The sequence below is a fragment of the Thalassophryne amazonica genome, chromosome 10 (assembly GCF_902500255.1).
Source record: "Thalassophryne amazonica chromosome 10, fThaAma1.1, whole genome shotgun sequence".
NCBI lineage: Eukaryota > Metazoa > Chordata > Actinopteri > Batrachoidiformes > Batrachoididae > Thalassophryne > Thalassophryne amazonica.
In genome coordinates this window covers 62,323,849-62,344,900 of record NC_047112.1, presented here as the reverse complement: position 1 = coordinate 62,344,900, position 21,052 = coordinate 62,323,849, and the positions used below count along the sequence as shown (strand labels likewise).

At 39.7% G+C, this 21,052-nt stretch overlaps 1 protein-coding gene across 1 annotated transcript in view; it reads left to right on the top strand.

The window, feature by feature from the left end:
- Positions 1-254: 254 nt before the first annotated feature.
- The window catches only part of LOC117518118 (rab GTPase-activating protein 1-like), a 37,815-nt gene continuing 17,017 nt past the window's right edge, over positions 255-21,052 (top strand). The window contains exon 1 of the mRNA XM_034179180.1: positions 255-422. The gene's annotated coding sequence lies outside the window, so the exon portion shown is untranslated. The remainder of the gene's footprint in view (positions 423-21,052) is intronic.

The window sequence follows — 21,052 nt, the reverse complement described above, 5'->3', positions numbered from 1 at the left end:
TATTCTGTCGAGTTGAGTGTCCCGACAATATTGTACTCTAAATACAGTGTGCACATGCAAATTTTAAAAGACACTTATTGCTGTTGTATTTTTATTCCCTGGTCGCTCGGTCGAGGAGTTCAACGGGGTAAAGAGAGGCGCGTCAATCCGATGGTGAAAGGCGGGGGGGGTTAGGCGGGGGGGGTTGGGGGGGGGGGGGGAGTGAAAGTGCGGGTAGAGAGAACTGTGCATGCGTGTGCATGCGCAGCTGTGCGGAGGGCTGGCCTCTCGACAGGAACGATATCTCGTCAGAGCACCGGTGTAAAACGTGTCACTTCTTGGAAGTTTTAACTTCGGAGTGATTCATCTTGTTAGAGATATACGATCTTTACTTCAACTCTTCTGACAGCAGCCAGCAAGGAGTTCCTGTCCGTTTTATATAAGTGAGTTGACAGCTGTTTTTTGTCAGCATATGTTATTATGTTACTTTCACATCTTATTTTCAGCCGTCTGTTTCCCTTTTGTGATTTGTTGTGGTGGTAGGTGGGGTGCTGCTGATTGTTTTGGACTGCTAACTGCAGCTTAGCTTTAGCCAAACTTAGCTTAGCTGACAGGGCTGGTCTGGAGTGGCACACATTTCTTTTTATGTTGCATTCAGGAGTTTGACAACCATGCGTGTCTGTTTTACATTCAGGACCGATATTAACTGTGGTGAGGCGAAGAACACACAAGGCAAGTTAGCATGTTAGCTAATGTGTTGTTAGAGGAAGCTGTAAGTCTGCTGCATTACTAATGTAAAGGCAGCGGCACTCCTTGAAGTGTTTAAATGCTGCTAAATCCCAGTACAACCAACAACATGTTTAAAGTGACAGGTTGTCACATCTATCTGCTGATGCTGTGAGATGGGACTGTGAGCTGATTCAGGCCTGTAAGCATCACAAGACTCTTAACATTAAATGGATTTATTGGGGAAAAGTCCCCACAGGAGACAACATCTTCAGTGAGGTTGTCCAGAAATTAACAGCTACGTACTTCCTAAACTCGAAAACAAAGCATCACCACCTGAATTAATGGCTTGAGAAGGCACTTTTTGTGGCTGATTTGTTGATACTAATATTTCATTATTTATTTTAGTGCAGGGAATAAATTATTTTAATAGTTGTCTCTTTGAAGTCAATTACATATCACGCACAAATGTGTAACAAACTACTGCTCTTTCAGAACTTTATTCGGACATGTTAAACAGACAAGAATAATTGATAATATTGTAATGACATAACTTTTGTTTACTTCAAGTCTGTAAGAAGTAGGATTGAAGTGTAAACTTATAGAGTCCTACCCTTATTTAAAAGGCAAAGGCTATACGCCCAACCATTGGGCAGATAAATATAATGTCCTACCTTATTTGTCCAACCGTTGGGCAGATAAGTCATACATTGAACGTTACATGCACAACCGTTGGGCAGATAAATATAATGTCTTATCTTATTCGCCCAACTGTGATCGTGTATTTGACATGTTTTGTGCATCTAAACTACATTTTTACACCACTTTTTAAGGCTCTGTTGTGGCGTATGTTTGACACATTTAACGGCGCTGTCTTTAATAACTGTGAAAACACCGCAATGGATCAAAACAGACAAACTTCATAAACATTTTGAATGGAAGCCTGTTAATGACGACGAAACAGTTTTTGAACAAAATGCTGCTTGTTGGCTGTAAGATGGTGTTAGTTTGACACTGTTCCCTGGGTGTGATGAGCCAAACAGAACCGCTTTAGATCACAGTCCCTCTGCGGGCTGCGAACCCTCCCACAGCCAGCGAAAAAATATCCGCCTTTTTTCCCTCCTGCGTTGAAACTGGAAGTGAGCTTACAAGCGCGCTCATTGGTCGGTTGTGGTTGGGCGTATATGCTCGTGAATTTACTTTATTGACCCAACGGTTGGGCGTATAGCCACTCTCTATTTAAAAAGTAAATGAAAAACCAAAATGTTTTCTGCTTCAGTTCTTTTTCACTTTGAACACAAACTCAATCTAGTCATGTCACAAACAAGCAAACACAGATTCTAATCCAATTACATTTTTTTCCATGAATGTGATTGGTTAATCATGTGAGATTTCAGACTATAAAATATCACGTAGACAGTGGTAAACTATTAAAATCGTTTCACATTTGATGTGTTACTCCACCCCCTGACCACGTTGCTGCGCAGGTGTCAACAGTGACGTTGTTATCTGAGACTGACAGAAACAAGTGCAGCAACAACAATCCCGAAAATATGTGGATTTAATGGATTTAACTGGATTGATTGATTGGATTTACCATGGATTTAACTCAGTGCAGCTGACAAGATGGAGAAATCTGTGGGTCTGCTCACAGAATTTCCAGTTTGGCCTGATGATGCCGTTGTGACAGTAAGCTTTGACGAGCTAAGCACACCCATTCACGATTCACTGACCAAATTACTTACAGAAAAATTAGCCATGCAAAGAATGGAATTGGATTAGAATGGGAATAACCCTGTTGTGTCTGATGATTTGCGGACATTCATGCTGGATTACAGTTGCAAATATCCATTTTACCGGCTCCGCTAACCCGTCGCCAGTAAAACTCCTTTTAACACTCAATTTGCAACCATAAAATCCAGCATGAACCTCTGCAGATCATCAGATACGACAGGGTTATTCCTTAAACATAGTAAAGCAGGGGTGCCCAACCTTTTTTTGAACTGAGATCTACTTCTAAAGTTGACAGTGTATCAAGATCTACCAGGCCATATCGAACACCACAGCGTAGCCGCAATATAATGTGCACCAATATAATAACAGAATTTTCTGGCAGGTTTTAACAATGATAATGCATCATTGAAGTAAATATGCATGGTGGAAAAGAATAAGCACAAGTAGGCCTAGGACTGGCCTCAAGTTGGAAAAGTTGTTCCCTACCTTAGTGGGACTTCTGACCCTGAGAGGAGGAAGCTGGTCTCTCTCATAGTTCGGACAGTGCAGCTGTAAGCAGGTACTCAGGCAGCCTCTGTCTGCATTATATTCCAGATTTGGACATTCATGTCAGGTGTTGCTCTGGATTTGAGCTCAGTCATTTTTCAGTCTGAGGATCCAGGTTGATACAGTCCACATCTATAACTTCCTCAAATGGAAAACAGAGAAAACTGACAACAGGCTCTTTGGATGCAAAGTCAGTGAAGCGGCTGTGAAATTCTGACAAGATGCTCGGCACGTGATCATCATAATGTGCACTCTCAGGCTCCGCCCAGTCGGTGTCCTGGTGCTTAAGTTCTGTGTCCATGTGTGGAAAGTTCTGCAGGTCACACTGTTGCAACCTTCTTGATAGCACATGTAATATGCTTTTAAACTTTCTTTCAAATCCAAAAGCTGTGCATATTCAGCATGGTTTGAACGTTTCAGAAATTCTTGCATTTCAAGCAGAAGACCATTCCAGAAATTTACCTCTGCTGAGCCACCTAACACCTGTGTGCAGCAGATGTGCCTCTCCTCCAGCTGCGAACAGAATAAATGTGTCCTCCTGGCTCGAACAGAACACTGCAATCTTGTTCGCCACATTCATCACTCTTAGCCTAGGCTCAGTGTTAGCTGGTCAAATTGATGCCGATGTTTCACTGTACCAAGAGCCATCATTTCAGTCTTATCAAAGTTGAAAAGTAGGAAGTTGCTAGACATCCAGCTTCTCATTGATGGAAGGCAATCTTTTACTTTGATTTCATGTGGATGAGATTACCAGCAGTAATCGGTATGTATAACTGAGTATCATCAGCATCGCAGTGAAAAGTAATCCCAAAACACTTAATATGTACCCAAGGGGTGGTACATAAAGGGAGAAAAGCAGGGGGCCTAAGATGGACCCTTGTGGAACCCCAAATTTCATGTCACTAAGGTTAGAGGTAGTGTTATTGTACAAAACACAGTGAGATGACTGGTCAGGTATGACATCAACCATGCAAGGGCATTCCCAGTAATCCCAACATGATTCTCCAGCCTATCGAGTAGAATATGATAATCCACGATATCAAATGCAGCACTGAGATCTAACAGCACCAGAACCGTAGTGGTGTCCGAATCCATTGTAAGCAGAAGATCATTCACCACTTTAGTGAGAACCGTCTCTGTGGAATGATATTTTCTAAAAGCAGACTGCAGTGGCTCAAAGAGATTACTCTCAGTAAGATGGTCCACAAGCTGCCATGAAACCACTTATTCCAGAATTTTAGAGCAAAATTATAAATTTGATATTGGCCTATAGTTTTTCAATATACTTGGGTCAAAATTAGATTTCTTAAGTAATTGTTTAATCACTGCAAATTTGAAACATTTAGGAACAGATCCAGGGGTTAATGAGAGGTTAATAATTTCCAGCACAGTCAGCCCAAGAGTGGCCCACAGATCCTTAAACAGTTTTGTTGGTATAGGATGAAATAAGCAGGTTGTGCTTCTTGTAGACGTTACGAGTTTCGTCAGCATGTCAAATAAGTATGGTCTCCAACAGACTGAGGATCTAGAACCATCTCCTGCATTTTATTTACATTTATAACCAGGTGGTTGGCGTTGCACCATTGAACAAAAGTCTCAACCTCAAAGAAATAAGATGAGGGATCTTTGTCCTTGTGCAAAAGACTGATGAATGCAGTGTCATCAGAAAACCTAAAAATTAGGTTACCCGGGAGGCTACTGCTGCATTCATTTTGTATATAAAGTAAACAAGACAGGGGAACTCGCACAACCCTGAGGTCTGGAGTCTGAGACTGTATCATTTACTTTAACGTTCTTAGTTTTGTTAGTTAAAAAAGAATAAAATCTTTTCACAATAAGTGGGTCTACAGTCATCTAAGACAATTTGCTTATCAACAGATGAGGTCTCAAAGTATTAAAAACAGAACTAAAATCAACAAATAAAAGATGTGCATAAGCCTTAGGGTCCTCAGGGTGCTTTAGGGTCAGATGGGTAATACTATTAATTGCATCATCTGTTCCTCTCCCATGTCTGTAAGCAAACTGTTGTAGGTCCAGTTCAGAGCTGACATCAGCTTTCAATATGGAAATAATATATTAAACATTTAACTACCACGGACGTTAAAGCTACTGCATATAATTTACATGCAGAGAAATTTTTCTTCATACACTGAATTACCACAGTTATTAATCAGGAGTTTCCTTTTGGTGTTTTTTTTAAAAACAATTTTCAGATATTATGAATTTTATTAAATTCAGTCTTAATTTATTGTAGTCAAACTAACTCTCAAGTTTTCAGTTCCTAGTTCAGTTTTACAATTCTGTTGCTCAGAGGCCATTTTTAGAATGAAATATATCCATGTCAGTATCATATTTTCTTGCTGTTCTGTAAGTCCAGTTACTAATCTTAAAGTGTTGGAGCAAATGGATTTTTATTTATTCATTTATTTTTTGCTATGGAAAAGTCACAGTCAAAGTGAACTTTATTGTCAGTCAAGCCATGCAACAGTACATTACACAGAAGGAAATTGTGTTTCCCCAAACTCCAAAAGTGCAGTAACAGAGGCTAAATTAGACATACAACTAAATATAAACTGGACATGAGACATCACTGGGACATAAAATGCAAATAATATCAGTAACAGAACAACAATCAACACGACATATAGACAAGTGAGCATACATTTCCAAGGCTGTCAGAGTGTTACAGAATGTAGTCAGTTGAGGTATGTTATTGGAGTGCAATAGTCCTGAGTACAACAATATAGGTGCAGTGTGGCAAAAGTGCAGAGTAGCAGCATGGAGGTGAATAAGTTTGTAAACTTTTTGTTTTTTGTGCAAAGGAATGTGCATAAAAATACAACCCCTGGCAATAATTATGGAATCACCGGCCTCGGAGGATGTTCATTCAGTTGTTTAATTTTGTAGAAAAAAAGCAGATCACAGACATGACACAAAACTAAAGTAATTTCAAATGGCAACTTTCTGGCTTTAAGAAACACTATAAGAAATCAAGAAAAAAAAATTGTGGCAGTCAGTAACAGTTACTTTTTTAGACCAAGCAGAGGGAAAAAAAAATATGGACTCACTCAATTCTGAGGAATAAATTATGGAATCACCCTGTAAATTTTCATCCCCAAAACTAACACCTGCATCAAATCAGATCTGTTTGTTAGTCTGCATCTAAAAAGGAGTGATCACACCTTGAAGAGCTGTTGCACCAAGTGGACTGACATGAATCATGGCTCCAACACGAGAGATGTCAATTGAAACAAAGGAGAGGATTATCAAACTCTTAAGAGGGTAAATCATCATGCAATGTTGCAAAAGATGTTGGTTGTTCACAGTCATCTGTGTCTAAACTCTGGACCAAATACAAACAACATGGGAAGGTTGTTAAAGGCAAACATACTGGTAGACCAGAATCAGAAGAAGTTTATTGCCATTGCCAATGAACAGGATTCACAGACTATGAATTTGCTTCGATATAATGGTGCAACATTAAACAGAGAGCAATATAAAATACTAAGATAAAATATACAATATGTGCCAAAATAAGACAAAATATAAGTTAAAAAATGACATATGAAAGGCTGTGTGCAACAGAAAAACAGAAAGAAAGAGAAATAGAAGAAAAACAGTGCAGTGGGAGGAGTGCAATTAAACCAAAGTACATTGTCTAAAGTGACCCATGATAAAGTGACAGAGTTAAGGTTAAGGTGACTGAGTTATGAGGAGTTCATGAGGACCAGTTCATGAGACCAAGGAAGACATCAAAGCATCAAGACAGAAAAAGCAATATGTCTCAAAAATTGAAAATGTGTCAATATGTCTCAAAAATTGGAAAATGCACAACAAAACAAATGAGGAACGAATGGGAGGAAACTGGAGTCAACGTCTGTGGCTGAACTGTAAGAAACCGCCTAAAGGAAATGGGATTTACATACAGAAAAGCTAAATGAAAGCCATTAACACCTAAACAGAAAAAAACAAGGTTACAATGGGCTAAAGAAAAGCAATCATGGACTGTGGATGACTGGATGAAAGTCATATTCAGTGATGAATCTCGAATCTGCATTGGGCAAGGTGATGATGCTGGAACTTTGTTTGGTGCCGTTCCAATGAGATTTATATCTTAATCCAATTGAAAATCTTTGGAAGTTGAAGAAAATGGTCCATGACAAGGCTCCAACCTGCAAAGCTGATCTGGCAACAGCAATCAGAGAAAGTTGGAGCCAGATTGATGAAGAGTACTGTTTGTCACTCATTAAGTCCATGCCTCAGAGACTGCAAGCTGTTATAAAAGCCAGAGGTGGTGCAACAAAATACTAGTGATGTGTTGGAGCGTTCTTTTGTTTATGATTCCATAATTTTTTCCTCAGAATTGAGTGATTCCATATTTTTTTCCCTCTGCTTGGTCTAAAAAAGTAACCGTTACTGACTGCCACAATTTTTTTTCCTGATTTCTTATAGTGTTTCTTAAAGCCAGAAAGTTGCCATTTGAAATGACTTTAGTTTTGTGTCATGACTGTGATCTGCTTTTTTTCTACAAAATTAAACAACTGAATGAACATCCTCCGAGGCCGGTGATTCCATAATTTTTGCCAGGGGTTGTAGTGTGTTTGTGTGGTTGGGGGGGTTATGCTCTTGCTTTTGGGAGTGAGTTTAGCAGTCTGATGGCCTGTGGGGAAAAAGCTGTTGCTGAGTCTGGTGGTCCTGCAGCGCGTACTGCTGTAGCGCTTGCCAGATGTTAGGAGGGTAAACAGTTTGTTTGAGGGGTGGGTAGGGTCTTTGATGATGTTGATGGCTCTTCTGTGGCAGCGGGATGGGTACAGATCCTGTATGGATGGTTGGGCTGACCTTGTGATCTTCTCTGCTGTTCTCACCACTCTCTGTAGCGCTTTCTGGTCAGCAACATGGCAGCTGCCATACCAGACTGAGAGACTGCTGGTGAGGATGCTCTCTCAATGGCACCCCTGTAGAAGATGGTGAGTGCTGAAGGGGGGAGACTGTTTCTCCTCATCCTGCGTAGGAAGTAGAGACGTTGCTGTGCTTTCTTGACAAGGGAGGTGGTGTTGGTTGTCCATGTCAGGTCATCAGTGATGTGCACCCCCAGGAACTTGGTGCTTTTCACTGATTCCACAGCACTGCTATTGATGGTGAGAAGTGTGTGAGGCTTGTGATTCTTCCTGAAGTTCGCCATTATTTCCTTTGTTTTGTTGACATTGAGGTGCAGGTTGTTGATGTCACACCAGTTGATGAGATGGTGTACCTCCTCTCTGTAGGCTGAGTCATCATCGGTACTGAGGCCCACTACTGTTGTGTCATCTGCAAACTTGATGATGTGGTTTGAGTTGTGTCTGGCACAACAGTCATGGGTCATCAGGGTGAACAGCAGAGGGCTCAGCACACATCCCTGCAGGACCCCTGTGTTCATGATGGTGGTCTGTGAGGAATTTTTGTCAACTCTTACTGTCTGTGGTCTGTTGGTGAGAAAGTCCAGTAGCCAGTTGCAGAGTGGGGTGCTGATGCCTATAGTACTCAGTTTGTTCACCAGGTGTTGTGGGATGACTGTGTTGAAGGCAGAGCTGAAGTCAATGAACAGCATCCGCACGCAGCTGTCTTTGTTCTCCAGATGAGCCAGGCTGAGGTGAAGTGCTGCTGCTATGGCATCATCAGTGGAGCGCTTGGGACGGTACGCAAACTGCAATGGGTCAAGAGTGGCAGGTAGGCTGGATGTTATGTGAGCCTTGACCAGCCTTTCAAAGCACTTCATCACAATGGGAGTGAGTGCAATGGGCCGGTAGTCATTCAGGGTTGTTACTGGAGATTTCTTGAGTAGCGGTATGATGGTGCTGGCTTTGAAGCATTCTGGTATGATGGCTTGGCTCAGAGAGATGTTGAAGATATCTGTGAGAACATCTGTGAGTGAGTCAGCACAGTCTCTAAGCACACACCCAGGTATATTGTCAGGGCCGCCAGCCTTCCTGGGGTTAAGCTTTTCAAGGGTCGTCCGCACATCAGCTGGGTCCAGTTGAAGTGTTGCATTGTCCAAGCAGTGAGGGGCTTTTGTTGGAGTGGTGGTGTTGTTTTCTTCAAACGACTGAAGAAGAATGTGCCCAGTGGTGGTGGTGTATATATCAGAATTAATTTCAGTAATATAATCACATGTACCTATTCCAAACATCCATTTTCTTCTCTGATACATGAAGCTGACCGTGCATGTGTGTTTGCTATGAACACCCACAGTAATTAAGCAATCCACACCAAACTTGGTATGGTGACTGGGGGCACCAAAAGGGAGGTCACTGGGGCCCTTACTTGAAAGTGCATGTTCGTGAACACACACACACGATCAGCCTTATATATTAGAATCATAACACACTCACTCAATGGAGCCCTTATTTTCACAGTTTACGTAGTACTCAGGTCAGGTAGCAAGCAACACACTTTACTTACTACATAGTAGCAGCTGGCTAGGGTGCACTTTATTTAGAATCCGAATGGGTCAGTGTGCGCCATGTGCGAGTTAAGGCATGCATTTTTTACTTAAAATATACCTGCTGTGTACAGCATGCAGACTGATAGACTGTCGATATGCCTCCCAAGAAGCATGGGGCGTTGGGTTGTAAACCCCAAGTGCTAAATGGATGAAATGTAATAGAGCTGGGGAAACGTGTAGAGACACTAACATTATATATCCCACAGCATTGCAGTGATATGACATGCTGTCACCTTTTTATCATCGTTCACTTGAGTCTCATGAATGTCACAAATTGCTCTATGAAAATTAATGATGAAAACATACACACAATGCAATGCAACTTATTGCACCTTAACTAAAGTGACATGAAATATACAATGACATGGCTAAAATTCTTTATTACCTGTGTGTAAAATGGGTAACTCGACTAGTATCGATAAAAAACCACTAATATATAAAATATTTCCAACCAGGGTATTTTGAACTTAACGTTGTGATTGCTGCTAATATTTATCCATGAAGTTTAATGTTCACATGTTCATCAATATTTTCTACCAAATTAATTCTCAGAAGTAATAAAATAACTTTGAACAAAATAATAGGCACATAGATGTAATGCTATATCCTCATCATGAACAAATGCTATACTGTACAGAGGCCACATACTTGTCAACAAGATTGTGTTCAAAATCAAAATGCCCTCTCTATATTCTGAGAGGGACCACCCAGGCCTATTAGAATAGAAAACATCCACTTTCAGAAATACTTCTATAAAACTCAGAAAGCATTGTCTACAGACACTACAGAGAATTTGGGTGTCATTTCTTGATGTTGTAAATCAGAAAATCATAGCTTTCAACCTTTGTTCCTCAAAATATCATTGATAAATAGCCAAATAACCATAAACCGCTTCAAATTCTGATCAATAGTGTTCTATTATGATGAAATGTAATGAAAATGTATTATATAAAAGACAAAGAGGAAGTTGGTTGTAAAGAATACATCTCCATTCAGTCACATATTAAAAACATGAAGGATTTGGCTCACTGGAATTCTTCCGAAATTATATTTAGGATGGCATCCTTTGTCAATATTAAAAGGAAATGAGTAATAATATTTCTGAAAAATTCAAAGTCCCTGATAGATAGATATATAACGTTTTTCTCTTGCACCAAAACGTTTGCCGTTTTCACCTTAAAATAGAGACAGAAAATTTAATGAATTTGATTAGATAAAAGATCACCACATAGTTTTTAGGAACAAAAAGTTTCATGTATAAGCTAGTGTATCAAATACTGTCCAATATTAAAACTTTGGGCTAATTTAGGGGGAAAAAAAGCTGGCTAATTTATTTATTTTTGTGTGTGTGTATGTGTATGTATGTGTGTGTAACCTGATTGTGGAAGTATTACAATAATTTGCCACTTTATAAAACTACAGACACATTTCACTTTTATTTACATTAATTTTGTTGTTGAGTGATCATCTCCAACATTTTGTCATGCACCAAGAAGTATAACTATTTTGTTGTTATGATAAGATAAGATAAAACTTTATTGTCCGTAAAACGGAAATCGACTTACATAAACTGCTGAAGCCCCAAGACGTGAAACATCAAACATTCATCATAAAACACTCAGCATAAAATAATTTTAAAACTAGTGTGTGGTCTGCAACAACGTGTTCATTTGGTCTCCCTCTGATTTAAAAGTGCGATGGAGTGTGGCACAAATGAGTTCTTGTATCTCTTCCTCCTGTAACGATGCACTCTAAAGACTTTCCCAGAAGTGGTTTAAACTACCCAGCGTTATGGTTTCTAGCCCTGTCCATAACCTTATGTTTTGAACTTAAAATTCATCAGTTGCTTCCTGTATAGCTTCAACACCATGAAGTCCTTTATCTTGAGATAATCTTGGAAGTTTCTTATTGGATGACATATGATCACAATGATTTGTTATTGGATGCCATAGGAAAATTGAATTCACGACCACATCAATAGCTGCATTGTTTTAAAAAACTATCTTTTGATGACTGAGTATTCTGGGGTGCCCTTGAACCTTTTGTACATCGCCAAAATTTTTTGGGGGGTTTTTGACGGTTCTTCAGAGGTAAACAAAATGCATTTGGGCTCTTCCAAATTGGTCCTAGGCATGAGTTCCTTTTTTATTTTTCCATCACTAATCAGTTCAATGGGCCACTAGAAAACAAACTGGGAAGTCAAGAACAGGTGTAAACTGCACAGAAACGTGATTTTGTATTGTGTGTGTTGTTGGGTGCTATTTTCTGTCATGGCTTTGTAAAGTGCCGCAATAGCGTGCAGGGTTCTAGCTAGGATAAAATTTTAGCGTAGTGGTAATGTCAAGGGAGCGAAGCGACCGAGGTGGGGATGGTGCGGAAGGGGAAGCTTTTGAAAATTCATGCTAAAAATTGGCCATTCTAGGGGTACCCAAAGGGGAAAAGCCAGGTACGACAGCCCAAGTCCCTTCATCATGTCCAGAAGGCTGGGGAAGTTTGTTGAGTGGGCATTCTCATTCTGGGTTAGCCAGTACATGGCCCTCAGTGAGGCAGTCGGAGTCCGTGGACATTAAGTCAAGACTTAAAACCTATTTTTATTCTCTTTCTTATGAGTAGTTTTTATTTATATTTTATTCTTTTACTTCTGTTTTTAATTAGGTATTTGAATTTTTTTATTTTTATTTATTCATTTTAATTTTTTTATGTTGAACTGTTCTGTGTGAGGCACCTTGAGATGGCTTTTGTTGTAATTTGGTGCTTTATAAGCTGATTAAATTGAAATTGAACAACATTTTATTGAGTCTTAAAGTAAATAAATATGAAATTGGTTACTGGATCCTTAAACTCTGGACATAATAAACTCTACATGGTGGATCTTTGATCTCTGGACATAAACAGAAATAAAATCTTAGTTTTTGTCAAAAGCATTTCCTTTCAGACATTATTATTGGCATGAATGTCTTTCCATACCTATGAGCTGAGCTCTGTGCTGCAGGTCAGGTTTATAAAGAATGCAGCACGTCTCATTTTTGGAGGAAAAAACGTTTTAGTCGATTGTAGTTTGTCTGTATTGCAGCGTTTGTAAGAGGTGTCATTTTATTTAAAGCGGCGATTCGTTTTTAAGTTATTAATTCCGAGTGGACTCTGTCTCAGCAGAGAGCCGCGTAGCGTTTGAAGCACGGAACGGAGGACGATTCTCATTTCTTGACCGCAACAAGACAAGAGTCCCAGTTAGTGACTTTAATCAACACAAAACTGACTCATGATATTTTAATGGCTTTCAGAGGGGTTTGGAAGTGGATTTAACGCTTCTGAAGAGCAGCGAATCAAAGAGCCACGAGCCATTGAATCGAAGCATTGCTTCAGTGATTCACGCTTCAAACTGGAGTTGCGCTGGAGAAACGGTTGATTAGACACTGTATTGAAAATCGTAACGGTCCAAAATGATAGCGTAACGGGCCGTAACGCAAGTTTGCGCTATCTAGAACCCTGGCGTGTTAGTGTTTTTAGCTCTGTATTTAAGTCATGATTCCATCTATTCTGTCTTAAATGTACCTGACAGATCTGCATACGCAGAGTAAAATATGATGGATTGTTTTGAGTTTGGAAATAACATTACAACTAATGAGAAAATATTAATTTGCTGGTGTCAGAACATGTGCCGCTTCCAAACCTGATTATTTGGGATGAACTGTGTGCAGTGGCCTCTGGATTTACAGTTCACATATGCCATTTGTGAGCATGTGTGTGATGGACGCTTTTGTCCAGTGGGCTTAACAGAAATATATTTAAAGTCGGAGATCAAATTTGAAAGCTGGAGACATTCAGTGGTGACATGAGGGGGTGTTGGTGTTATTATCATGATCGTCACCAAGTTTATAAAATGCCTATTGCAAAGCATTCTTTTTTATGACATCGTCTAAGTTTTATAAGTCCGCGGACCCTGATCTGGATAACAGATACAAATCAGTGTCTGCGGATCTGCTGAACTCCGCGGTGTAAAATGCATCAAGCGGGACTGGTTGGTTGCTACGACGCTGAGTGCCTGCAGCAAGATGTTCTTAATCTAAAACTAGCATATGGACGTTGCATACTTTTAGAGCTATCTAGTTTTTAAAAGAAGAATTTTGCAGTATGTCTGTGTCACGGAGCGACGTTGGACAGAGGGAAGATGGCGAGAAAGACGATGTGAAAAAGTTTAAGGAACCAAGAATCTGTGGAATTGGTGCTGGCTTGACCTTAAAGTCATCTTCTTCATGAACACATCTGAAAAATAAAAGAAACATGGTAAGAATTTTTCTCTCCCTGGAAAATAAAACATTGTGCTGTTCAAACAGGATTTCAGACACATTTGTGACTCTTTTTTTATTAATGCAGACTTACTTTCATTGGAAAAAAGACATTGTAGCTTTTAAGGGATTTACACAAGAATATAAGTGACTCTATTACTATAAGGTATGTTGATATTTTACCATGATTTTCAAAATATTCTACAAGCTTTAGCTGTTGTTTTTTGAAATGCTTCAACAGTTTTTTCAGTCTTCATGAATAGCATGTAGTTAAATTGTTCTGAGTTGGTGCATAATTTGGATTACAAAAAGGAAAATCATTCCAGGTCCTACTTCCATATCATATTCTGTTATTTCAACATTATCATTGTATCATTAGATACAAAGTTAATTTGGTTTCTGGGACCCCGCAGGCCCTAGACCCCCGGCTCCTGGGGGGCTGTGCTACCCGGGCCCCTTGCAAATTTTCCTCAGATTTTACAATTTTCATTTCACAGCACTGCTGTAGGGAAATAAATTTTTAGAAAGTGCTGTTGTCTTAAGTGGGTCAAGCTGAAGTTGGTTTGCTAAAATGGGATTTGATTGAGTCACAAACAGACATGTTGCCTGCACAATAGAAGAGTCTGAGAAGAGTCAATCCGGACCCTCAAGAAGTGACTCTAGTGGCTCCCTAACTGATTGTTTTAGTGCAAGTTATTTGAATGTTTGTTGGCAAGGTAAAACCAGATTTTTATTTATTTTTTTTATTTTTTTTTTTTAAACCTGGACAGTGTCACTGCCTCTTTAGTAGTTTCAACAAGTTGACAGACTTAACGGGCAAATCTAACTCAGGAATACAGACGAACATCACAAGAATGTCTGCTGCTTTCTTATTACACAATGAAAAGTTCAAGACATGGCAAAAACGATGCTACAGGAAGGAATCCTTAAAAGTAAGTAAGTCCCTTCAGCTGTTCCCTTGTTTTCATTTGCGGTTGCCACAGCAGATTCAAGGTGGATCTGTATGTTGATTTGGCACAAGTTTTACGCTGGATGCCCTTCCTGACGCAACTCCACATTACATGGAGAAATGTGGCGGGGAGGGTTTTGAACCAGAGACCTTCTGCATTGAAACAAAGTACACTAACCACTTGGCTACCACCCTCGCTTCATCTTCTCATCCTTAAAGACATACATAATGTAGCAGTGCAACTATAATAAGGAGCATGTAGTGGCAGGGGTGGTGGCCAAGTGTTTTTAGAAAGTGCTATGAGATGTGTAATATTCAGCATGTAAGCTGGCAGAGTCCTGTAATTAACATGTAATACATGAGGTCTGACTGGATGCTTGTGTCCCTCTGTGATTATGCAAGTGTGAGGCAGGAAGGTTCCTGTCAACAGGCTGGATGGGCTTCCTCTGTTTGCAGCAGTTTCAGCAAGGTCTCAGTGCAGATGGAGTTGGTTTGAGTCGCGAGTGCAGATAGGTATTGATAAGATTTTATCTGTCGATGTCATTATCGATCCGATTCCTGATCAATACCTCTTGTGAATTTTCTGTGTACTAAAAGTAGGCTTTACAGGTTTTCTATGTCAACAACATTTTATTGAGTCTTAAACTAGATAAATATGAAAGTGGCCACTGGATCCTTGATCTCTGGACATAAATAAACTACATGGTGGATCCTTGATCTCTGGACATAAATAGAAATAAAATCTGTAGTTTTTGTCAAAAGCATTTTCTTTTAGATATTAATGGCACAAATGTATCACCATACATAACCTCTGAGCTGAGCTCAGCCAGCTGCTCTGCAAGTCAGAATGTAATTCATAAAGAACACAGGACGTCTCATTTTGAGAGGAAAAACATTTTGGTCGATTGTAGTTTATTGTTTGTATTTCAATGTTTGGAAAGAGGTGTCATTTTATTTAAAACGATGATTCACTTTGATGTTATTAATTCCGGCCGAACTCTAACTTGACTCAGCAGAGAGTGGCGCAGCGTTTGGAGCTGTGCAAACGGAACAGAGGACGATTCTCTCTCGTTTCTTACCTGCAACAAGACGAGTCCCGGTTAGTGACTTTGATTAGCACAAAAGTGACTCATGATTGACATCTTTAAATGGCTTTGAGAGGGGTTAAGAAGCAAACTTGCCGCTTCTGGAAAAAAAGCAGCAAACCGATCGGATGTTATGATCATTGTATTCTCTTTTTATTTACATTTTACATAACGTCCCAACTTCATTAGAATTGAGGTTGTAAAAGATAACTTTTCAGTTAGCTGATTAGCGGTTAGCAAAGCTAAATTTTTGGTTAGCTGTGCCCACCACTGATAATACACACTATTATTATTTTTTCTTCTATTTTATTTGATTTTTAAATGGATCACAATGGAAAGAAGTGTTTTCCCTTTCTTGTGTCATCCATGTATTATTATTATTATTTTTTATGTATTTACAATTATGTACTTGCATTGAACTAAGTAAATAAACTCATGCACGCACGCTTTTAACATATGATTTACAAATTCACAGAAGCCACTTGGCTATTGTAATATATAATATATAAAACCTTAATTATAAAATATTGCTAAAAATAAAGCCTCCAAGGGCTTTGTTGATTGCTTTATTTTTGAGAAATATGTTTTGTTTTTTAAATTAGGCATCAGGTAGCGAGACTATTTGATATACTCATGAGTACAGCTAGATTATAGATGTTTGAGATTGTTAATTTGACATAGTGTCCGAATTGAATAAAAACCTGTGAGCATAGACTTTATAGGCACTAACATGGACTACACAAAGTAAATGCCATTATCCCTGGATAGTTTGTTTCCTGCATGCGAATTCCGTTATCACTTCAGATGAAGAAACCCATGAACCAACAGAACAAATCCAAATAATTTATACCAAAAAGAGACATTATTTCTTGGCTTGCTCGGTGTGCACCCCCTCCCCAAAAAAACAACTTTTCTCTGTTTGTAATCTGAGTTATTTCTTGTTGCCTTCAGAGAGTCTGTGGGGATGTTTGTCGTTCTGCTGTGTTGTGTAATTGAATAAGTGTATTGAAGCACAAGACTCTTTTGCTTTAGTGCTGGATCTGTGTGTGCACATCAGCGTAATATGACTCTGGTAAGTGCGGTATGACTGTATTTTGTGTGAATAAATGCCTTTTTAATGAATTTTTACTTGTCAGAAATGCCCATGATATACAGCACATGTATATTGCTTCATAGTTGCTGTTCTTCTTTTAACTAAGCAACTAAGTTATTAACTTTTATCAAGAACCTTATACTTTTGTCTGTTTCTGTCTGTTGGCTGAACACGATTTCATGTAGTGTCGAAATGCAAGGGCACTGCCAAGGCCTAAAGTGCCCCACCTACAAATGTGTAACATAATATTCCTTTATAAGCTGTTTTAATACTGTGTTGCATTGATGCTGCTTTTATTCCTTTCTTTCTATTATTTATTTGCGTTTCCTCCTTAGATATCCAGTTTGTCTTGTTCCTTGGAGAGTCTGTCCTGCTGTATCTGGTCCTTGTGATTTGTTACAAGATTTTGCCCATTTTTAAATATTTGTTATTGAAGAAATAAGTCCTATTCCACAGGCCTTGAAGCACATCGGACTGGTACTTATCCACGAATACCATAGAGTGAAGCATTTTCCAATGAATAAGACACCAGTCCAAGACTGATTACTTCCCCTGCTGAGGCCAGGATCTATTTAGAGCTGGGTGGATAAGAACAACAAAAGGACACAAACAGATCGCCTCTGTGGGACTTGAAACTCCAGTCTCTTGGATGGAATCTGGCAATATGCAACATACTTGTGACCTTCAGGACCTATGTAGAACTTGCTATTATTCTTTTTAGTGGCAGGTCAACTCTTCATCACTGAGCTGCTTGGTCTACAAAATTCACAAGAAATGCAGTGGATCCACAGGCATCAGTGTTTTATTGCTTCACTCTGTGTGAAGTAGAGAAGTCATACTACGAGGTCTGTCCATAAAGTATTGTACCATTTTTATTTTTTTTAAACTATATGCGTGAGTTTTTCCACGCCTGTCGGTGACGTCATTCGCCTGTGAGCACGCCTTGTGGAAGGAGTGGTCCCGCCCCGTCATCGGATTTTCATTGTCTGTAAATGGCGGAATGATTTGGGGTTTTTTTTCCATCAGAATTTTTTCAGAAGCTGTTAGAGACTGGCACCTGGAAACCATTCGAAAAATTTATCTGGCTTTCGGTGAAAATTTTATGGGCTTCACAAAGAATAAGGTCTGTTAGTACAGCTTTAAGGACACTCAGCGCGCCGCGCTCTGAGCTGCGACGATGCAGCACAAGCCACCGGACCATTTCTAAACAGATGGCTCTGTGGATAGGAGACCGTCGTGTGCTCTTTCTCTGGTTATCACAAGAGCTGGACATCAGCCATTTTCCGGCAGATTTCACTTTTTTAACAAGAGATTTTGTCATGAAAAGCCGCGCGGAGGCTTCGCGCATAAAGACCGATTCGCTTTGGAAGCAAGACAAAGGAACACCTCCGTTTTGGCGTGTCAGAGGACAAGTTTGGACATGTCCAGCTCTCCACATTTTCACTGATACTTACTGGACTGGTAAGCATTGAAAGCCGAGATAGACATGTCCAAACTTGTCCTCTGACACGCCGAAACAGAGGTGTTCCTTTGTCTCGCTTCCAAAGCGAATCGGTCGTGACACGCGAAGCCTCCGCGCGGCTTTCCATGACAAAATCTCTTGTTAAAAGTGAAATCTGCCGGAAAATGGCTGATGTCCAGCTCTTGTGATAACCAGAGAAAGAGCACACGACGGTCTCGTATCCACAGAGCCATCCGTTTAGAAATGGTCCGGTGGCTTGTGCCGCGTTGTCGCAGCTCGGAGCGCGGTGCGCCGAGCGTCCTTAAAGGGGTCCTTAAAGCTGTACTAACAGACCTTATTCTCTGTGAAGACCGTAAAATTTTCACCGAAAGCCAGATAAATTTTTCGAATGGTTTCCAGGTGCCAGTCTCTAACAGCTTCTGAAAAAATTCTGACTGGAAAAAACCCCAAATCATTCCGCCATTTCCAGACAATGAAAATCTGACAACGGGGCGGGACCACTCCTTCCACAAGGTGTGCTCACAGGCGAATGACGTCACCGACAGGCGTGGAAAAACTCACACATGCGCACGAGGGTGCAAGCTTGTCTGACGTGAAAACATATGAATCAAATCCATATAGTTTAAAAAAAAAAAAAAGGTACGATACTTTATGGACAGACCTCGTATGTACAGTACATATCATATTTTGGGATTTTATGAGACTGAATCACCCATCTATACAATTGTATGTAAAAGTTTGGGCACCCCTGAGGATTACCATAATTTTCCTTTTAAAAATCATTGATTGGATCAACAATTTCAGTTAAATACATCATATAGCAGACAAACACAGTGATATTTGAGAAGTGAAATGAAGTTTATAGGATTTACAGAAAGTGTGCAATAATTCACAAAATTAGGCAGATGCATAAACTTGGGCACCCCATCAGAAAAAAATGCATCAATATTTAGTAGAGCCTCCTTTTGCAGAAATAACAGCCTTGAAACGCTTCCTACAGCTTCCAATGAGAGTCTGGATTCTGGTTAAAGGTATTTTGGACCTGAATGCCTTAGTAGATTTTGAACAATGTTTAGCGTTGTTGTCTTGTTGAAAGAGCCAGCCCTGGTGCCACTTCAGCTTTGTCATTGATTCATCATTGTTCTCAAGAATCTGCTGATATTGACTGGAATCCATGTGACCCTCCACTTTAACAAGATTCCCAGTACCTGCACTGGCCACACAGCATGATGGAACCACCTCCTAATTTTACTGTAGGTAGCAAGCGTTTTTCTTGAAATGCTGTGTTTTTTTCAGCCATTTATACTGCCCCTTGTTATGTCCAGATAACTCCATTTTAGTTTCATCAGTCCACAGCACCTTATTCCAAAATGAAGCTGGCTTGCCCAAATGTACTTTAGCATACCTCAAGTGACTCCGTTTGTGTTGTGTATGCAGAAAAGGCTTCCTCTGCATTACAGCATCATACAGCATTTCTTTGTACAAAATGCGCTGTATTGTTGAACGATGCACAGAGACACTATCTGCAGCGAGATCATGTTGTAGGTCTTTGGAGCAGGTCTGTGGGTTGACTATGACTGTTCTCACCATCCATTGCTTCAGCTTATCTGAGATTTTTCTTGGCCTGCCACTTCTGGCCTTAACTAGTACTGTGTCTGCGGCTATTTCTGAGATAGCTTTTTGTATCCTTCCCCTAAACCATGATGTTGAACAATCTTTGTTTTCAGGTCATTTGAGTGTTGTTTAGAGGCTCCCATGTTGACACTCAGAAGAGATGCAAAGAGGGGAAACATTTGCAAATGGCCACCTTAAATACACTTTCTCATGATTGGATTCACCTGTGTAAGGAGGTCAAGGGTAAATGAGCTTACCAAACCAATTTTGTGTTCCAATAATTAGTGCTAAATGTATCAAAATCAATAAAATGACAGCGGTGCCCAAATTTATGCACCTGCCCAATTTTGTTTAAATAATTATTGCACACTTTCTGTAAATACTAGAAAATTCATTTCACTTCTCAAATATCAGTGTGTTCATCTGCTATATGATTATATTTAACTGAAATTTATGATCCAGACAACCAAGGTCTTATAAAGGAAAATCATGAAAATTATCAGGGGTGCCCAGGCTTTTGTATGCAACTGTATATAAAAAACCAAGTGGCCTCTGTGTGTGTGCATGCATGTGTATGGCTTCAATCACGAAGAAACTGGGGAGACCTGATATTTGCTGTTTGGTATGTTTATGTATTTATGGGTCAAGAATGAACACTGCCAAAACAGAAAGTTGATGGGACTAATATTTTTGTAGAATTTACGGATATTAGGTAACAACCGTGAATAATGGACGTTGATAACTAAATTCTGGTCTCACACGACATTCCAGCAGGAGGCAGTAAATCATATATAAGCCAAGTGGCATGTGTGTAATAACTTAATAACTTTGATCACGGACAAACTGGGGAGAGCTGACATTTGCCATTTGGTATGCTTATGTATTTTGGGTCAAGGATGAATGCCAGCAAAACAGAACATTGACAAGAATAATATTTTTGGAGATGCTGTGGATATTAAGTAACAACAGTGAACAGTGGATGTTGATAATTACATTCTGGACTTGCACGCCATTCCAAATCATTATTGAAACTTTGCATAATTTATTCTGACCCTTGAAAAATTTCATCTCTCTATTTTATAAACAGTACCCAATCT